The sequence below is a fragment of the Odocoileus virginianus genome, chromosome 34 (assembly GCF_023699985.2).
Source record: "Odocoileus virginianus isolate 20LAN1187 ecotype Illinois chromosome 34, Ovbor_1.2, whole genome shotgun sequence".
NCBI classification, from domain to species: Eukaryota; Metazoa; Chordata; class Mammalia; order Artiodactyla; family Cervidae; genus Odocoileus; species Odocoileus virginianus.
The window spans coordinates 22,612,363-22,634,309 of NC_069707.1; the positions used below are offsets into that span (position 1 = coordinate 22,612,363).

Consider the following 21,947-nt stretch of genomic DNA (forward strand, 5'->3'; position numbering starts at 1 on the left):
CATTCTTAACATACACAGTTGATATTTCATGTGAAATATAAGAATTCTGTAATAATGTAGTTTACTTTACCCCCATTATTGGTGTGAGTTTTTCACATACATTTTGCTGTAATGGTCACATACTTTCTAAAGAAAGTGAGAAAAGTTACATTCTTTTATATTTACCCACATATTTGCCAAGACTTTTCATTCTTTCATGTAGATGAAGTTTCCATCTGATGATATTTTCCCTTCCGCTGAAAAACTTCCTTTTGTATTTCTTGTAAGTAAGTTCTGGCAGCAATGAAATCTCTTATTTTTGTGTTACATACAATAGTCTTTACTTTGCATTCATTTTTGAAGAATATTTTCTTTGAATGTAGAATTCTGGGTTAACAATTGTTTTCCTTAGGCACGTTGAAGATGACATTTAATTGTCTTCTGGTCTCCATTATGGCTTATGAGATACAAACCAGGATTCATATGCTGGTTCCTAATGTGCAATATGCCTTTTTTTTTTTTCTGACTTCCTTCAAAATTGTTTTAGTTTTTGTTTTCAGCAGTTTGACTATGATGTGCCAAGGTGTGTGGGTGTGTATACACATCTGTGTGTGTGTGTTTATCTTGCTTCAAGTTCACTGAGCTTTTTTGATCTAATTCAATATTTGACCAAATATAGAAAAGTTTTTGATAAATGTTTCTTTAAATTTTTCTCCAGTCTCTCCTTTTATTCTCTCCTTGTGGGGCTCTAGTTACTTGTAAATTAGACTTTTTACACTTAGTTTTGTTGCTTTGTTGATGATCCTTTATTCTATTTTCTTGAGATTGACTAATTTTTATTGTTCCACCTTCAAGTACACTTTCAGTTTCTTCTGCCATCTCAACTCTGCTTTTAAGTCAAATTTTCATTTGACATATTATATTTTCTAGTTCTAGAACTTCCACTGTGTTCTTTATATTTTCAATTTTATTGATGAGATCCACTGTAAGTTCACTTACGATGGCCCAATTTGTCTTGAATGATTTGTAATACACTAAGGTCTTTGGATACTTATCATTGTTCCCCTAAGGTTCTCATCAATTATCTAAGAGTTTGTTTTACTGACTTCCCTTTCCTCTCTCCTAAGGGCCATGTTTTATTTCTTTAAATGTCTCATAATTTATATTGAATAATTTTTGCATTAGTTTGCTAGGACTGTCATGACAAAACACCACAAATATGGTAGCTTAAACAAGAGAGGTTCATTTGCTTACAATTCTGGAGGCTAGCAGTCCAAGTTCAAGATTTCAGAAAGTTTGAGGTCTTCTGACATCTGTCTTGCTAGCTTACAGATGGTCACCTTCTTTCTGAGTCCTCACATGGTCTTCCTTCTACCTAATCTCCTCTTCTTATAACATCAGTCTTACTGGATTAGGACCCACCCTATTGAACCAATTTTAAGTTGATTGCCTCTTTAGAGGTCCTATTTCCAAATATAATTGCATTCTGAGGTACCTCTGAATTTGGGGCATCCCATAACCATGGATACTTCTCCTTCAGACTCCCTTCCCAGGACAGGTCTCCATCCCTATCTCTTTTATCTCTCTTTTTGCCTTTTATATTTTGTCCTACCTCCTTTTGAAGAGAACGGGCTGCCTTTCTGGATGCCTGGTGTCCTCTACCAGTGTTCAGAAGTTGTTTTGTGGAAGTTGCTCAGCGTTCAAATGATCTTTTGATGAACTTGTTGGGGAGAAAGCAGTCTCCCTGTCCTATTCCTCCACCATCTTGAAACTTTCCAATGGAAACAGTGAGAGACCTTATTTTGGGGGGCTCCAAAATCACTGCAGATGGTGACTGCATCCATGAAATTAAAAGACACTTGCTCCTTGGAAGAAAAGCTATGACCAATTTAGACAGCATATTAAAAAGCAGAGACATTACTTTACCAGCAAAGGTCTGTCTAGTCAAAAGCTATGATTTTTCCAGGAGTCATGTATGGATGTGAGAGTTGGACTATAAAGAAAGCTATAAAGAATTGATGCTTTTGAACTGTGGTGTTGGAAAAGACTCTTGAGAGTTACTTGGGCTGCAAGGAGATCCAACCAGTCAATCATAAAGGAAATCAGTCCTGAACATTCATTGGAAGGACTGATGTTGAAGCTGGAAGTCCAGTCCTTTGGCCACCTGATGCAAAGAACTGACTCACTAGAAAAGCCCCTGATGCTGGGAAAGATTGAAGGCAGGAGGAGAAGGGGACAACAGAGGATGAGATGGTGGGATGGCATCACCAACGCGATGGACACAAGTTTGAGTAAGCTCCAGGAATTGGTGATGGACAGGGAGGCCTGGCGTGCTGCAGTCCATGGGGTTGCAAAGAGTTGGACATGACTGAGCGATTGAACTGAACTGATAACAATGGATAACATGAAAAATACATTTGAGAACTCTCGATTCTGTTGTACCTAATTCTTAGAAACAATGTCAATTTTTATTTAAAAATTGTTTTAAAAAGCAATAATCTTGATTAGAGAAAAAGTCCACACTCTCTCTCTCTCTCAAAGGGAGCAGCAGCTGGGAGTTTCTCTAAGCTTGTTGTTGTTTTATCTCCCAGCTGTTGCTTTGTGCTGAACTTCTTGAAGTCGCCCTTACACGTGCTTAAGAGTAAGGGTTCAGGCACAGAACTGAAGGGTGTTTGTGCTCAGAGCTTGGGGTTCTCTCTCCTGTCATTTTCTTCTTTCTGAAATTATCCTCATATTTTCACCTGCTTTGGCATCCCTGAACCCTGCACTTGACCATTTAAACCATCAAAATCAAGGCTTTCTGTTCTAATTCTTCATATCCCCGTGCTGTGTATACTGGAGCCTTTCCTCAGGTGAAAAGCCACATAAAGAGAAATCTTATCCTAACCCTAACCCTAACTTCTTTCATGGTTCAACTTTCTCCCGGTTTCCATCTGATTTTATTTGTTCCACAGTACCTTCAATCATTTGTTGCTTTAATGTCCTATCCAGAGCATATAATTTTTTTCTTTGAGAAGGTTGATCTGATGCAAGTTGTTATCTATTACCAGAATCTTTAATGACATTTTTAATTTCTTGAGTTGTTTGTACAGATTTTTGGTACAGAGATGACACAAGGTAAGTGCACTGGATTTAAAATCCCAAGTTAATCCATATGCCATGTTAGAAATACTGCATTGAAGTGATAGACACTCAGTGTCTTCAGAAAGAAGCAACAGGTACTTGGTAACTATGATAGAAAAGGAAGGAACAATAAAGAAAAAATGAATCAAGGTAAAATTGAGCAAGGAAATTGACAAATAAGAGGCTTCGATCAGATAAGACATAGCGCGAAAAGCGCCAATGTGAGTGGGCGACACAAAATTTGACCATTAGGGATACTGCAAAGACAGTAATTGCTATGGTCTGGAGATGTTCTCGAAGAGTCTTATAGGTTGAATTCCTACACCATAAATCATGCTATTGAGATGAGGTCTTTGGGAGGTAGTTGGCTTATAATGGCAGAAGGCGTCATGAACCAAATTAGTTATAAAGGAGGTCCTCACCTAATTGAGGATACAACAAGAACTCTGCACATGAGAAAGTACCCAACCACCTCTACACCCTGACTAGAACAAGCATCAGAAAGTGAGAGATACATTTGTTGGTTTAGTAAGCCACCAAGACCCTGAGTAATGAGGGCTTTTTATAACTTGGCGATAGCAGGTTATTAATTAGAGGACCGTTAAAACATTGTCCGAGGTACGAATTAAAAGGATGGAGAATATCCAGAGAAGGATGTGGTCCATGTGGAAGTTATTTGGCTAGGAGGGAGGGAAAGGGAACTTAGCCTGAATAAGCATATTCAAACTACAAAACGTGCAAAATAGAACTCTGGGTTCATACTAAAGAGTTTTCACTTGACCATGTAACACGTGTGCAGGGCTCGAGGGGATAAAGAGGCTGAACCCGAGCAGAGGTCCTCAGTGAAGTCTTCTGTTTTCACAGAGGTGCAATCATATCAGGATAACTTAGCTTAACTGAGTGTAAATTAGATATGATACTGCTCTCACAGAGAAATATAGTGTTCAAACACGTAGTATGTTGGGCATACCTCAGTTTGTAACGTCAGTGGAAAGGGAACAATTTAGAACCAGTGGCAACGAATTGCAGTTGTGATAGTAACCGAGTAATAATTGTAAACAGCATCAAAGCTTCCAGGGGTCTCGTGTAAAGTATCGGAGCCTGCAGTGTAGACAGGTTCAATATCGACGGGCGGGAAGATTCCCTGGAGAAGGAATGGTACCAGTATTCTTGCTGAAATACTTGGTGATCAGGGATACTGCAGGCAGCCACGTCCCTAGGGAGTTAAACAATAAACTAAAACTATATATATATCACCATACATGTGTGGGCGAAATTAGATACAATAGTTAAAGCAAAACATAAGAATGCCAAGATATAAAACAAAATAAGTAAGGACCTTGGCAAAATTAATTCTAAGTAAAATTCCCAGAACATTTAATGAATGGACTTACTATTTAGTGAGTTATCATGGCATAATTTGATTATCTTGGTTAAATTGTACTACAACTCGCTAGCACAAACTTTTAAGAAAATTCCTAGATATATATGTACATTTTTTTTTTTTAATTAAAAAAAAAATTTTTTTTTCTTTCCCCTTTTTTTTTTTTTTAAATTTTTTATTTTTTCTCTTTCATTTTCTTTTATAATTCCCTATTACTCCCCCATTACTCCTCAACTTTCATTTTCATATATTTTTACGATTTTTTTATTTGGGAAAAAAAATTTTTTTTTTCTTTTCTTTTTTTTTTTTTTTTCTTTTTCTTGTTTTTCTCTCCTATTTCCTTTTAGAGTCCTCTAATACTCCTCTATTATTCCTTAACTTTCACTTTCATTTCACTATAGCCACAAAAAAAAAAAAGAGAGAGAGAAACCCTATTTTAAAACTGAACTTCATATACAGTTCTAAATTTTTTTGTGTGTTTTTGTTTTTAAATATTGTATTTCAAAGAGTCTAACCTCTACACTAGATTTTCAATCTTTGTTATTCTCCCTCAGAACACCTCTACTTCCTCCATTCCCCTTCTCTTCCCAGTCCAACTCTGTGAATCTTTGTGGGTGTCTGGGCTACAGAGAACACTTTGGGAACAGATAACTGCGTAGATCTGTCTCTCTCCTCTTGAGTCCCCTTTTTCTCCTCCTGCTCACCTCTATCTCCTTCCTCCCTCTCCTATTCTTCATGTAACTCTGTGAACCTCTCTGGTTGTCTCTCACGGTGGAGAATCTTTTCACCATTAACCTAGAAGTTTTATTATCAGTACTGTATAGTTGGAGAAGCCTTGAGACTATTAGAAGAATAAAACTGAAATCCAGAGGCAGGAGACTTGAGCCCAAATCCTGAGAAAACCAGAAAACTCCTGACCACACGGAACATTAAGGAATAAGAGACCATCCAAAAGCTTCCATACCTACACCAAAACCAACCACCACCCAAGAGCCAATAAGCTCCAGTACAAGACATACCACGCAAATTCTTTAGCAACGCAGGAACATAGACCTGAGTGTCAACATACAGGCTCTCCAAAGTCACACCTAACACAGAGACCCATCGCAAAGCTCATTACTGGACACTCCATTGCACTCCAGAGAGAAGAAATCCAATTCCACGCACCAGAACGCTGACACAAGCTTCCCTAACCAGGAAACCTTGACAAACCAATCGTCCAACCCCACCCACTGGGTGAAATCTCCACAATAAAAAGGAACCTCAAACCACAAGAATACAGAAAGCCCACTCCAGACACAGCAATCTAAACATGATGAAAAGGCAGAGAAATACCCAACAGCTAAAGGAACATGAAAAAAGCCCACCAAGTCAAACAAAAGAGGAGGAAATAGGGAATCTACCTGAAAAAGAATTTAGAATAATGATAATAAAAATGATCCAAAATCTTGAAAACAAAATGGAGTTACAAATAAATAGCCTGGAGACAAAGATTGAGAAGATGCAAGAAATGTTTAACAAGGACCTAGAAGAAATAAAAAAAAATCAATTAAAAATTAATAATGAAATAAATGAGATCAGAAACACTCTGGAGGGAACCATGAGTAGAATAACAGAGACAGAAGATAGGATAAGTGAGTTAGAAGATAAAATGGTGGAAATAAATGAAGCAGAGAGGAAAAAAGAAAAAAGAATCAAAAAAAATGAGGACAACCTCAGGGACCTCTGGGACTATGTGAAACGCCCCAACATTCGAATCATAGGAGTCCCAGAAGAAGAAGACAAAAAGAAAGGCCATGAGAAGATACTCGAGGAGATAATTGCTGAAAACTTCCCTAAAATGGGGAAGGAAATAGCCAACCAAGTTCAAGAAACCCAGAGAGTCCCAAACAGGATAAACCCAAGGCGAAACACCCCAAGACACATATTAATCAAATTAACAAAGATCAAACACAAAGAACAAATATTAAAAGCAGCAAGGGAGAAACAACAAATAACACACAAAAGGATTCCCATAAGGATAACAGCTGATCTATCAATAGAAACCCTTCAGGCCAGAAGGGAATGGCAGGACATACTTAAAGTAATGAAAGAGAATAACCTACAACCTAGATTACTCTACCCAGCAAGGATCTCATTCAGATATGAAGGAGAACTCAAAAGCTTTACAGACAAGCAAAAGCTGAGAGAATTCACCACCACCAAACCAGCTCTTCAACAAATACTAAAGGATCTTCTCTAGACAGGAAACGCAGAAAGGTGGTATAAAAGTGAACCCCAAACAACAAAATAAATGGCAACAGGACCATACCTATCAATAATTACCTTAAATGTAAATGGGTTGAATGCCCCAACCAAAAGACAAAGGCTGGCTGAATGGATACAAAAGCAAGACCCCTATATATGCTGTCTACAAGAGACCCACCTCAAAGCAAGGGACACATACAGACTAAAAGTGAAGGGCTGGAAAAAAATATTCCACGCAAACGGAGACCAAAAGAAAGCAGGAGTCGCAATACTCATATCAGATAAAATAGACTTTCAAATTAAGTCTGTGAAAAGAGACAAAGATGGACACTACATAATGATCAAAGGATCAATCCAAGAAGAAGATATAACAATTATAAATATATATGCACCCAACATAGGAGCACCGCAATATGTAAGGCAAACGCTAACGAGTATGAAAGAGGAAATTAATAGTAACACAATAATAGTAGGAGACTTTAATACCCCACTCACAACTATGGATAGATCAACTAAACAGAAAATGAACAAGGAAACACAAACTTTAACGGACACAATGGACCAGCTAGACCTAATTGACATCTATAGGACATTTCACCCCAAAACAATCAACTTCACCTTTTTCTCAAGTGCACACGGAACCTTCTCCAGAATAGATCACATCCTGGGCCATAAATCTAGTCTTGGTAAATTCAAAAAGATTGAAATCATTCCAGTCATCTTTTCTGACCACAGTGCAGTAAGATTAGATCTCAATTACAGGAAAAAAATTATTAAAAATTCAAACATATGGAGGCTAAACAACACGCTTCTGAATAACCAACAAATCATAGAAGAAATCAAAAAAGAAATCAAAATATGCATAGAAATGAATGAAAATGATAACACAACAACCCAAAACCTATGGGACACTGTAAAAGCAGTGCTAAGGGGAAGATTCATAGCATTACAGGCCTACCTCAAGAAACAAGAAAAAAGTCAAATAAATAACCTAACTCTACACCTAAAGCAACTAGAGGAAGAAGAAATGAAGAACCCCAGGGTTAGTAGAAGGAAAGAAATCTTAAAAATTAGGGCAGAAATAAATGCAAAAGAAACTAAAGAGACCATAGCAAAAATTAACAAAGCTAAAAGCTGGTTTTTTGAAAAAATTAACAAAATTGACAAACCATTAGCAAGACTCATTAAGAAACAAAGGGAGAAGAACCAAATTAACAAAATTAGAAATGAAAATGGAGAGATCACAACAGACAACACTGAAATACAAAGGATCATAAGAGACTACTACCAGCAGCTCTATGCCAATAAAATGGACAACTTGGAAGAAATGGACAAGTTCTTAGAGAAGTATAACTTTCCAAAACTGAACCAGGAAGAAATAGAAGATCTTAACAAAACGATCACAAGCAAGGAAATCGAAACTGTAATCAGAAATCTTCCAGCAAACAAAAGCCCAGGACCAGATGGCTTCACAGCTGAATTCTACCAAAAATTTAGAGAAGAGCTAACACCTATCTTACTCAAACTCTTCCAGAAAATTGCAGAAGAAGGTAGACTTCCAAACTCATTCTATGAGGCCACCATCACCCTAATTCCAAAACCAGACAAAGATGCCACAAAAAAAGAAAACTACAGGCCAATATCACTGATGAACATAGATGCAAAAATCCTTAACAAAATTCTAGCAAACAGAATCCAACAACATATTAAAAAAATCATTCATCATGACCAAGTGGGCTTTATCCCAGGAATGCAAGGATTCTTTAATATCCGCAAATCAATCAATGTAATACACCACATTAACAAATTGAAAGATAAAAACCATATGATTATCTCAATAGATGCAGAAAAAGCCTTTGACAAAATTCAACATCCATTTATGATTAAAACTCTCCAGAAAGCAGGAATAGAAGGAACATACCTCAACATAATAAAAGCTATATATGACAAACCCACAGCAAGCATCACCCTCAATGGTGAAAAATTGAAAGCATTTCCCCTGAAATCAGGAACAAGACAAGGGTGCCCACTCTCACCACTACTATTCAACATAGTTTTGGAAGTTTTGGCCACAGCAATCAGGGCAGAAAAAGAAGTAAAAGGAATCCAGATAGGAAAAGAAGAAGTGAAACTCTCGCTGTTTGCAGATGACATGATCCTCTACATAGAAAACCCTAAAGACTCTACCAGAAAATTACTAGAGCTAATCAACGAATACAGTCAAGTTGCAGGATATAAAATTAACACACAGAAATCTCTTGCATTCCTATACACTAACAATGAGAAAACAGAAAGAGAAATTAAGGAAACAATACCATTCACCATTGCAACAAAAAGAATAAAATACTTAGGAGTATATCTACCTAAAGAAACAAAAGACCTATACATAGAAAACTATAAAACACTGATGAAAGAAATCAAAGAGGACACAAGCAGATGGAGAAATATACCGTGTTCATGGATTGGAAGAATCAATATTGTCAAAATGGCTATACTACCCAAAGTAATCTATAGATTCAATGCAATCCCTATCAAACTACCAACAGTATTTTTCACAGAACTAGAACAAATAATTTCACAATTTGTATGGAAATACAAAAAACCTCGAATAGCCAAAGTAATCCTGAGAAAGAAGAATGGAACTGGAGGAATCAATCTGCCTGACTTCAGACTCTACTACAAAGCCACAGTCATCAAGACAGTATGGTACTGGCACAAAGACAGAAATATAGATCAATGGAACAGAATAGAAAGCCCAGAGATAAGTCCACGAACCTATGGTCACCTTATCTTCGACAAAGGAGGCAAGGATATACAATGGAAAAAAGATAACCTCTTTAACAAGTGGTGCTGGGAAAACTGGTCAACCACCTGTAAAAGAATGAAACTAGAACACTTTCTAACACCATACACAAAAATAAACTCAAAATGGATTAAAGATCTAAATGTAAGACCAGAAACTATCAAACTCCTAGAGGAGAACATAGGCAAAACACTCTCCGACATAAATCACAGCAGGATCCTCTATGACCCACATCCCAGAATTTCAGAAATAAAAGCAAAAATAAACAAATGGGACCTAATGAAACTTAAAAGCTTTTGCACAACAAAGGAAACTATAAGCAAGGTGAAAAGACAGCCCTCAGATTGGGAGAAAATAATAGCAAACGAAGCAACAGACAAAGGATTAATCTCAAAAATATACAAGCAACTCCTCCAGCTCAACTCCAGAAAAATAAATGACCCAATCAAAAAATGGGCCAAAGAACTCAACAGACATTTCTCCAAGGAAGACATACAGATGGCTAACAAACACATGAAAAGATGCTCAACATCACTCATTATCAGAGAAATGCAAATCAAAACCACAATGAGGTACCATTATACGCCAGTCAGGATGGCTGCTATCCAAAAGTCTACAAGCAATAAATGCTGGAGAGGGTGTGGAGAAAAGGGAACCCTCTTACACTGTTGGTGGGAATGCAAATTAGTACAGCCACTATGGAAAACAGTGTGGAGATTTCTTAAAAAGCTGGAAATAGAACTGCCGTATGACCCAGCAATCCCACTTCTGGGCATACACACCAAGGAAACCAGATCTGAAAGAGACACATGCACCCCAATGTTCATCGCAGCACTGTTTATAATAGCCAGGACATGGAAGCAACCCAGATGCCCATCAGCAGACGAATGGATGAGGAAGCTGTGGTACATATACACCATGGAATATTACTCAGCCATTAAAAAGAATTCATTTGAATCAGTTCTAATGAGATGGATGAAACTGGAGCCCATTATACAGAGCGAAGTAAGCCAGAAAGATAAAGACCATTACAGTATACTAACACATATATATGGACTTTAGAAAGATGGTAACGATAACCCTATATGCAAAACAGAAAAAGAGACTCAGATGTATGGAACAGACTTGTGGACTCTGGGAGAAGGCGAGGGTGGGATGTTTCAGGAGAACAGCATTGAAACATGTATATTATCTAGGGTGAAACAGATCACCAGCCTAGGTTGGGTGCATGAGACAAGTGCTCGGGCCTGGTGCACTGGGAAGACCCAGAGGGATCGGGTGGAGAGGGAGGTGGGAGGGGGGACCGGGATGGGGAGTACATGTAAATCCATGGCTAATTCATATCAATGTATAACAAAAACTACTGTAATGATGTAAAGTAATTAGCCTCCAACTAATAAAAATTTAAAAAAAAAAAAAAAAAGAAAGAAGCAACAGTACTTGGTAACTATGATAGAAAAGGAAGGAACAATAAAGAAAAAATGAATCAAGGTTAAAAATGAGACCAAGGGAAATGTGCAAATACAGGAGGCTCAGATAAGATAAGCAATGCGACGAAAGCCCAAATGAGTGGCGACACCAAAGTTTACCCATTTGGGAATACTGCAAAAGGAATCAGTAATTGCTATGGTCTGGATGTGTTCTCTCAAGGTTCATAGGTTGAATCCTACACCCCAAATTCATGGTATTAGGAGATGAGGTCTTTGGGAGGTAGTTAGGTTATAATGGCAGAACCGTCATGAACCAGAATAGTACGTTTATTAAAGAGAGGTCCCTCACCTCTTCTGCCTTGTGAGGATACAACAAGAACTCTGCAACCTGGAAGAGGCCTTCACCCAACCCTGCCAGCACCCTGATCTCAGACTTCTAGCCTCCAGAAATATGAGCAATAAATTTCTGTTGTTTATAAGCCACTCAGCCTGTAGTATTTTGTTATAGCAGCTTGAGCAGACTAAGACAGTTATGTAATTTAGAGGATCAGTTTAAAACATTTACAGATGGTCAACGATGCTGAAAATAGTGAGAGGAGATTATAATCACAAGGGAAAGAGAATAGTGGTCCATAGTTGGAATTCTATTTGTTCTAAAGGAAGAAAGGTAGATAACTGAAATAAAAGCAATAATTAAAACTACAAGAGAAAGTGCATAGAATAAGAACTTGGGTCTACATATTAGAGTTTTTCACTTACATGTAGAACTATTGCAGGCTCAGGGGATACAGTAGTGAACCATTCAGGCAGGGTCCCTGCAGTGACAGATATTCTGTTTTCACAGAGGTGGAAATACAATAATCAATAACTTAGTTAATGATGTGTATAATTTTAGATATTGATAACTGTCATAAAGAAACATGTTTTCAAAAGTAAGATTATGCTTCAGGGCAGTACCTCCCAGTTTTTATAACATGCTGGAAAGGGAACTATTTTTATGACACAGTTGGGTAAATTTGAGGGAATATAAGAGTAATTATATATGTTTATATATATATGCATAAACAAATAAGAGCTTCCCAGGTGGTTCAGTGGTAAAGTATCTGGCTGCCAAGCAGGAGACACGGGTTCAATCTCTGGGGCGTGAAGATTCCCTGGAGAAGGAAATGGTACCAGTATTCTTGCCTGGGAAATCCTATGGACAGGGAAGCCTGGCGAGCTACAGTCCATGGGGTCTAAACAACTACAACATAAACATATATATATACACATATATGTGTGCATATATATAGTTTTGATAAGCAAATATCTATAGAATGCCAAGATTATAAAACAAAATAAGTAAAGACTTGGCAAAATACTTCTAAACTTAAAATATTCCCCAAACATTTTTAATGAACGTGACTTACTATTTTTAGTGACTTACTTCCATGAGCATAATTTTTTATTCTCTGGTTAAATGTATCTACAACTCCTAGCCAAACTTTTTAAGGATAATTTCTTTAGATTGTTTATCGTTACCATTGACAATAAACTTTGTTTACCCAAATAATGATAACAAATTTAAATTTTTAAAATTAGCCACCTCAAATATTATAAACAGCTAAAATGATATTTAAAGAAATGAAGGTATTTTTTATATCTCCCTGACAAATGCATTCTTGAAATAAATTGTGATAAAGCAAGTGAGTTTATATGTAATTAAAGTTTTTATACCAATATTTTAAAATAACAAAGAAACTCTAATTTGCAGTTTGTGCATGCCTCACTAGACAGCCATTCTGCTGCTGGTTTGAAAGTCATGTTAAAGACAAAGGCATGGGAATATCCAAAATATGTAATAGCAGAGGTCTAGGGTTGCTGCCTGGGCAAGTTCTTGCAAATCTCCTCTAACTTTCAGCCTCCGTCTTAGTGAAACAACCTGCTCCTTGAACATCACTACGTGAACTCCTAGGCAGCTACGAGGCCTTTTGTCTGTGACAGGCAGCAGATCACTCTTCAGGTGACTGATGAATCAAATGCCTGAGTGATAGAGTTTCTCTGACCAGGCTCCCTGTACTGTGGTATAGAGAAAAGATGTTGCTATTGAATTCTCTGTTGCCAGGGTCATGTTGTCAGGCTTGGCTCAGCCTATTCCCTGAGCAGTCTCAGAAAAAGCTGCTCAAGATTAGAGGTGGTCAATCTGAAGTTTCCAGTAACCTCAAGCTCCACGAATGACTGAAGGCTTAGGAGATTGTAGGATGTAAGAGTGCTTATTAGTTGGGGAACTGTTTTAAAGTACAGAAGTCAATAGATGGTTATTTCCTCAATATACCAGTAGCTAAAACTCAAGTTTGGTTTTGTTAATCATTCTTTGGTTGTCTAACATTTTTGCTTTCTGTATTTTGATGCTCTGAGTGACTGCATGATTTAGTCATGTGTGATTCTTTGAGACCCCAGGGACTGAAGCCTGTATAGGACTTTTGCAGGCAAGAATATTGGAGTGGGTTGCCATTTCCTCCTCCAGGGGATCTTCCTGACCCAGGGATCAAACCTGTGTCTCCTGCATTGCAGGTGGACTCTTTACCACGGAACCACCTGGGAAGCCAGATGCTATGTCTGAAAGTGAAGTGAAAGTGTTAGTCACTCAATTGCATTGGACTCTTTGTGACCCCATGGACTGTAGCCCACCAGGCTCCTCTGTCCGTGGACTTCTCCAGGCAAGAGTACTAGAGTGGGTAGCCATGCCCTTTTCCAGGGTATCTTCCTGATCCACGGTTTGAACCCAGGCCTTCCGCATTGCAGGCGGATTCCTTACCATCTGAGCTACCAGGGAGCCCAGTGTTATGTTTGGGGACATTTAAATGTCCTTGAATGCTTTCCTTTTGTTATTGATTGTAACTTTTACTAATTTATGAAAATATCCCCTTCCTCACTGCAATTATAACCTTACTTCATCTGGATAGAAATATCTTAACCCTGATCTTTTTTATGTTTAATGTTTGCCTAATAATTTTTATTCTTTTATATTTAATATTCCTTTGTCATTTTTATGTATATATTAGGAGCCTTGGTCTTCCCTGGTGGCTAAGAGGATAAAGAACCTGCGCGCAATGCAGGAGACCTGGGTTCAATCCCTGGGTCAGGAAGATCCCCTGGAGAAGGAAATGGCTACCCATTTCAGTATTCTTGCCTGGAGAATTCTGTGGACAGAGGAGTCTGGTGGGTAACAGTCTATAGGGTCACAAAAAGTTGAATACAACTGAATGACTAACCCCCACTTTCACAGTTTGGGTAGTTTTATGTTTCTTTAAGGTGTTTGTCCTTTAGAAAGGGATTTTTTTCTTGTTTATTAATACTTTTTTATTTTCTAAATTAACTTGCTTGCTTTTATTCTGTTATTTTGCCTTATGCTTCTTCTTTTTGATCTTTCTTGGTACTTATTGCATTTTATTAAATCTTTTATTTCTGTTTTACTCCTGTTAGCCACATAGTTTTCTCTAGAACATCTGTAATTTTATTATTCTCTTTCCATGGATATTTATGTTGATCATAAATTGTCTTCACTCTAAATATTTTAAACTCACTTATTTTTTAGTTGAAACTCTGGGAGACACATAAGTTGATATTTCACAAGACTAATTTATTTTGTGCATTGTTAAGTATATTCATTAATTAATGCCTCCAATTCAAATATTAATTTTGGTCTGTGTTAGAAGATTTTTTTATTTCAGAGTGCTTTCTTTTTTATCTCTGTCTTCATCTTAATGAATTTTCTTGGTAATTTCCTATTCCTCTTTCATAATTGCCATGTAGTCTGGCTTCTTTTAATGAAATTAAGAAAATACCATCCATAATTTTTTTCTTTCTGACATGAAGTTATTTTCTAATGACAAACTTTTTCACTGAAACTTTGAAAATTGTGTTTGTATATTCTTGTAATCCAGTGTCATTTCTCTGAAGATTTGTTTACATGTTCTTGAATGTGAAGAGATTTAGTTAAATCTAGAATTTTCTCACAGTCATGACAGTGGATATGTTACGTCCCATTCAGTGCTCAACTGAAGGTTGACTGTTTACCTGTTTTATCTATCCTGAAAGGCAGGGCTTCTCTAAAAATATTTGAAAACACATAGAAAGACATTAAAGATGCTTGCTCCTTGAAAGGAAAGTTATGACCAACCTAAACAGCATATTAAAAAGCAGAGACATCACTTTGCCAACAAAGGTCCGTCTAGTCAAGGCTATGGTTTTTCCAGTGGTCATGTATGGATGTGAGAGTTGGACTGTGAAGAAAGCTGAGCGCCAAAGAATTGATGCTTTTGACCTGTGGTGTTGGAGAAGACTTCTGAGAGTCCCTTGGACTGCAAGGAGATCCAACAAGTCCATCCTAAAGGACATTAGTCCTCAATGTTCATTGGAAGGACTGATATTGAAGCTGAAACTCCAATACTTTGGCCACCTGATGCGGAGAGCTGACTCATTTGAAAAGACCCTGATGCTGGGAAAGATTGAGGGCAGGAGGAGAAGGGGACAACAGAGGATGAGATGGTTGGATGGCATCACTGACACAATGGACATGGGTTTGGGTGGACTCCGGGAGTTGGGGATGGACAGGGAGGCCTGGTGTGCTGTGGTTCATGTGGTTGCAAAGAGTCAGACACGACTGAGCGACTGAACAGAACTGAACTGAGAAATGTATTCATCAGGGATGGCTTATCAAGAGAACTGTTTGAAAATAAGGGGATGAATTAGATAATCACTAAAGACTAAAATTCCTTAACATTCCCACCTTGCTATTATTTATTAATAGCCTCACTCACCTCTCATAACACCAACCTGGTAAGTTCCAAGAACATAGAACAGCATGTGCCTTTGACAAGCAGCTCTGCGGAAGCCAGTGTTTGCTTGAACTGGATGACATCATTTCCTGGAGAATTCAAGGAGTCAACGTTTTAAAAAATGTCTCTAACACTCTCAAAATGAGCATGAATTTTTTTGTATCATTCTTTGCTTTGGGATTAGCAATACTGAGACAGCTGCAATAGCAAGAGAAATTTAAATCCTAGCCAACCGCAAAGTTAAATACCAGGTTTCCACTCTTCAAAACTAGGGAATGAACTGTGAACAAGTCAAAACTTGTCAAGCGCTTCAGTAATTGGAATGTGTGAGATGAGTTTTAGGGAAGGAGTAAAACAGGGTTAAATTGTCAGCTTCCATCAGGTGGTTTAGTGTTAAAGAATCTGCCTGCAATGCAGGAGATGTGGGTTTGATCCCTGGGTCAGGAAGATCCCCTGGAATAGGAAATGGCAACCCACTCCAGTATCCTTGCCTGGAGACTTCCATGAACAGAGGAGCCTGGTGGGCTACAGTCCATAGGGTTGCGGAGTCGGACATGACAGAGCACAGCGTTCAAACACATCAGCATACTTAAAGTTGAAAGAAAAACTCAAGGAGGCTGGCAACATTTACCACAATATAATTTACTTTGGTTGGCCTTCATGCTGGCAAAGAGCAGGCTTGCAAAATAGGCTGCATTTCAAAAGGTCTTACAATTTCCTTGGGAAAAAAAAGAATTTTTCTCCCCAGTTCATTGGTTTTCTATCTGTTGTGTAAAGCTCTAAACTTGCATATTCAAACCCTGCAAGGGAGTAGGTGTTTCTGGGGAGGATGAGATGAGAGAAGCATGGATGGATGTGGTTTGGGAAAAGAATAGGATGTAAATTTCAGAACAGCAAAATGACTGTCTAAAACCACTTCAGAGAGAAGGAAGTGGCTTCGTGACAACATCTCAGGTGTGGGAAGTGAGTTGAGATGCTTTGATTCCATGGTGCGAAGAGAAGAACAAAGGGTTCTTTGCTTATCACTCAGCTGCTCAGACTCTTCCACCCTTTCCTTCCTGCCTCCCTCTCATGTTCTGTGAGTTCAGTTCTTTGGAAAATAAATCTTGCTGTTCCAGGAGTTAATGTCATGCCACTTGCTCAGTAATGATGAGGATCAGAGAAATATTTCACCAGCAATTTTGATATTAATCATAAGCTTTTGAACTTTAAGTTGATGCTTGAACTCGGTGGCAAAACTTAACTAAATAAAAATGCACAAGAGAGGTTTCCATTGTAACTCAAATGCTCACAGTGTATTTGGTTTCTCTGCCATCTGTAAGGAGGAAGGAGTTCTTTGGGGCCACTCTGCATTCGGGTACTGCTGGGTAAACACAGACTGTGAATAATATGGAAGGTGATACCTCATTATGCATCTTCTGTGAATTTCAGGAAAATGTGATGCTTGCAGTTTGAGCTGAGCCTGTTATCTCTTTTTCTCCACAGCTCTGCTTCACACCCATTGATGAGTCAGAAGGAGACTCTCAGAAAAAAACAATTTAAAAAGTGGCAGCCCAGAAGTTTTTATTTCATGTTACATGTTGTTGTTCACTTGCTAAGTTGTGTCCAACTCTTTGTGACCTGTGGACCCGTGGAAGCAAGTTAGGCTTCCTTGTCCTTCACCATCTCCCGGAGCTTGCTCAAACTCATGTCCATTGAGTGAGTTATGCCATCCAGCCATCTCATCCTCTGTCCATCCCCTTCTCCTCCTACCTTCAGCCTTTCCCAACCTCAGGGTCTTCTCCAAGGAGTCGGCTCTTCACATTAGGTGGCCAAAGTATTGGAGCTTCAGCTTCAGCATCAGGTCTTCCAATGACTATTGAGAGTTGATTTCCTTTAGGATTAACTAGAAAAGAAGCCGTGGAGGGTTTTCTGAATCAAAGAGATACTGAAATACGCCTGGTTAAAAATGGAGTTAAAGGTTTCTCCAGCATACAGAAGGCAGACCCACAGCATTTTCTCACTGATGCTCAGTTATGTAAGAAGAAAGCTCGTAATCAGAATGTTTCCTTGGTGAATATAGAGATTAATTTAAAGAGGAATTCAGATAATCTCATAAACAGTCTTTCAATGGGGAGAGGACAACCTTGTTCCTGGGATAAGGTACTTAGAGTCCCATGACTAACATTACTCTCACTCGGGTAATTCTGAACCCACTCGATAAAATTCCAAGGCAGCCCCTTTTTTCTATGATCCAGGTTATCTACTAGTGATAACTTTTCTTTTGAATTTATTTTGTGTTGAAGTAACATTGGCTTATCACATTATATATGAGTGTTTCATGTGTGCAATGTTATATGCTGTATGGCTTGTACTGTGTGCTGAGTCACTCAGTCCCGTCCAACTCCTTGTGACCCTCCAGACTACTGTATCCATGGAATTTTTCCAGCAAAAATACTGGAGTGGGTTGCCATTTCCTACTCCAGGGGATCTGACTGTTCCCTGACCCAGGGATGGAAGCTGCATCTCTGGCTTTGGCAGGCAGATTCTTTACCACTTGTGCCACCTGGGATTTAATTTATTCTTAAAATCTAGATCTTTTTTATGCATGACAGAACCCCTCCTTTGGCTCTAAAGCTCATTTTCCCTTTATTTTCAACTTCCATCATCCTCCTTTACCTGATGTCAACCCTCCTCAAGTCTCCTGGATGCACGGTGGCAATTGCTTGAATACCCCCTTGTCTACCTGGTATTTAACCTTCTCTATCAATTGCTGCACTCTACTCTGAAACAGGCATCATCTAGAAATTTTAAAACCTTCCTTCCCCTTCTTGACACCATTCATTATTTGAAAAAAAATCTGGTTTCTTCCTGAAGAAAAACCAAAGTTCTTTCTCTGCTTCCAAGTTTCTTTTTCCAAAACCCTATAACCATGCGACACATTGTCTCACTAGTCATCTGCCTCTCTTTCTCGTGGACAAAGAGCCGTTTGATAACTTCACTGTCTATTTCCTTCTTCGTCTGCAGGTGCCTAGCACAGAGACAGACTGGACGTTGGTGTTATTCAATGAATTAAGTGGATAGAGTCAAAATTGAAGTGTTCAGGTAGATGGTACAGTAGTATTAGAAGCTACCCCACAGGGTGACTGCTTATGTCACTAGATATCCACACTTAAAAAAAAAAAAAATGCTGTCTTTCTTTTTTAAAAAAAATTAATTTTATTTGTTTAATTTGGCTTCTCTAGGTCTTAGTTGCAGCATGTGGTCATGTGGTTCCCTGACCAGGGATCAAACCTAGGCCTCCTGAGCTGGGAGCACAGAGTCTTAACCACTGGACTGCCAGGGACATCTCTGCAATCACACTTTTCTCCTCCTGCCTCACCAGTAAGCCCTTCTTGCCTCTTCTCCTACCTCACATGTTCTGGACAAATAGAACTTTGGAACTTTTGAGCTTAGACTATGGATACTAGAAAACGTGATTCTAGGCTGAAGTGGAAGGGGAATTTAGAAGAAAGAATTGATTAGGCTGAGGTATTTCAGCATCAATTTCAGAATAAGAAATGATGCACCTTGAAATATGAAGCTCTTCTACCAAAGGAGATCAAACCAATCAACTTTTCAGGAAAGAAAGAGGTCTTTTAATATGTGAATAAATTTTACTTTTAGAACATATAGAGCCTAACATCTTAAAATAGCAAAGCTTCTAAGTTAATACAGTTAAGCTTCAGGCTGTGAACTTTCAAAGATGAGAATGTGCCTTCCATCAATGTTGGGCATGAGTGAAACTGCAACTTGCCCTCTGCTTGTGTTAGCTGGGTACCTAGGCTAACTTTGTTGACTCATGAATGTATTGGAACTCATTCATAAGTAGGGGATTTACTGTACTGGAATATTAGGAGGAGGGATGGGGGAGGGGCAGGGTTACAAATTCTCTCCCCTTGTCTCAAATTTGACCTTTTAAAAGACTTCCTCAAGGGCAACCCACTGCAATATTCTTGCCTGGAGAATTCCATGAACAAATGAGCCTGACAGACTACAGTCCATGGGGTCAGAAAGAGTCAGACACGTCTGAGCAACTATCACTCACTCAAGGGTGCAGTCATAAAAGACAGCTTAGGTGATAGTGGAATAAGAAACTAAACCCACATGTTCCTGAAGAGACTCAGCCTCTAAAAACAAAATTTGTAACTGAAGGGTGAAGACATATAGAATCATATTATTCTATTAATAGAGCCAAGAAGGACTCAATCTCCTCATTTGTGACATGAGAAGTTAGAATGAATGATTGCTGTATATTTTTTCTGAAGATCCTGTAACATTTTGAGTCAATTGAGGAGAATTTGGTTTGAAAAGCAAAACTGAAATCAAAACCCAAAAGAACCTTTTCATAAAATTCTTCAGGAGCACTAGAGTGATGGATACCTGGATTCATATCAGGTGTTTGAGGAAACAATATGATGTGAGAAGAGGCTGAGAGCAGTGCCAAGTAGCACAGGGAAATTTACACAGAGTGACCACTTGGTGAAAACATATGGATGTGTACACACTGCTGTATTTTTTTTTTCATTTATTTTTATTAGTTGAAGGCTAATTACTTTATAATATTGTAGTGGGTTTTGTCATACATTGACATGAATCAGCCATGGATTTACATGTATTCCCCATCCCGATCCCCCCTCCCACCTCCCTCTCTACCCAATCCCTCTGAATCTTCCCACTGCTGTATTTAAATGGGTGACCAACAGGGGCCTATTGTATAGCGCAGGGAATTCTGCTCAATGTTATGTGGCAGCCTGGATGGGAGGGGAGTCTGGGAGAGAATGGATAGATGCATGTGTGTGGTGGAGTCCTTCCGCTGTCCACCTGAAACCATCACAGCCTTGTTAATTGGATATTTAGGAGGGACGGTGTGTTCAGTCATGTCCTAAATATATAAAATATATATATATATATATGATATAAAAAGTTGAGAGTGCTTCAATGTTCATAGCAGCACTACTTACAATAGCCAAAACATGGAAAACACACAGACATACACACACACACACAATGGAATACTACTCAGCCAGAGAAAAGAATGAAATTTCGCCTCTTGCAGCCACACAGATAAACTTGGAGGGCAATATGCTAAGTGAAATAAGTCAGACAGAGAAAGATAAATACCATATGATATCATTTATATTTGGAAATCTAAAAAATACAAGAAACTAGCAAATAGAACATAAAAAAAGCAGACTCACAGATATAGGGAATAAGCTAGTGGTTACAGGTAGGGAGGGAAGGGATGACTATCTAGGGGCGGGGAGAGTAGGAAGCATGAATTACTGGGTAAAAGACAGGCTCAAGGATGTATTGTACAGCACAGGGAATCTAACCAGTATTTTGTAATAATTGTAAATGGAAAGTAATGTTTAAAATCACACACAAATAAAATCTTTTAAAAACTAAAAATAAAGAACAGAAACAATAAAAAAAAAAAGGGTTGACAGCAGACCTCCATGGCCACCTCTGTACACACATCGCCGCATAGACCTGCTTGGCCACCTACACAGTGTTCTTACCTGATACAAGTCTCTGTGACCAGGAGATGACATTCTTCTCAACAGAAGAGAAGGGTTTAATCTCATGCATCATAACACTCTTGCTTTTTCTATGATCCAGTGGATGCTGGCAATTTGATCTTTGGTTCTTCTGCCTTTTCTGAATCCAGCTTGAACAGTTAGAACCAGACGGGGAACAACGGACTGGTTCCAAATAGGGAAAGGAGTATGTCAAGGCTGTATGTTGTCACCCTGCTTATTTAACTTATATGCAGAGGACATCATGTGAAATGCCAGGCTGGATGAAGCACAAGCTGGAATCAGGATTGCTGGGAGAAATATCAATAACCTCAGATATGCAGATGACACCATCCTTATGGCAGAAAGTGAAGAGGAACTAAAGAGCCTCTTGATGAAAGTGAAAGAGGAGAGTGAAAAAGTTGGCTTAAACCTCAACATTCAGAAAACTAAGATCATGCATCCGGTCCCATCACTTCATGGCAAATAGATGGAGAAACAATGGAAATAGTGACAGACTTTATTTTCTTGGGCTCCAAAATCACTGAGGACAGTGACTGCAGCCATGAAACTAAAAGGCTCCTTGGAAAAAAAGCTATGACAAACCTAGACTGCATATTAAAA

General features: G+C 38.5%; 1 long non-coding RNA gene across 2 annotated transcripts in view; it reads right to left on the bottom strand.

Moving 5' to 3' along the window:
• The window catches only part of LOC139032981 (uncharacterized), a 59,638-nt gene extending 37,936 nt beyond the window's left edge, over positions 1-21,702 (bottom strand). For both annotated transcript variants that reach the window (XR_011485604.1, XR_011485605.1), the window contains exons 1-3: positions 21,327-21,702; positions 17,539-17,671; positions 15,769-15,875 (exon numbers count right to left, since the gene is read on the bottom strand). This is a non-coding gene — a long non-coding RNA (uncharacterized lncRNA). The remainder of the gene's footprint in view (positions 1-15,768; positions 15,876-17,538; positions 17,672-21,326) is intronic.
• Between the last annotated feature and the right edge of the window lie 245 nt (positions 21,703-21,947).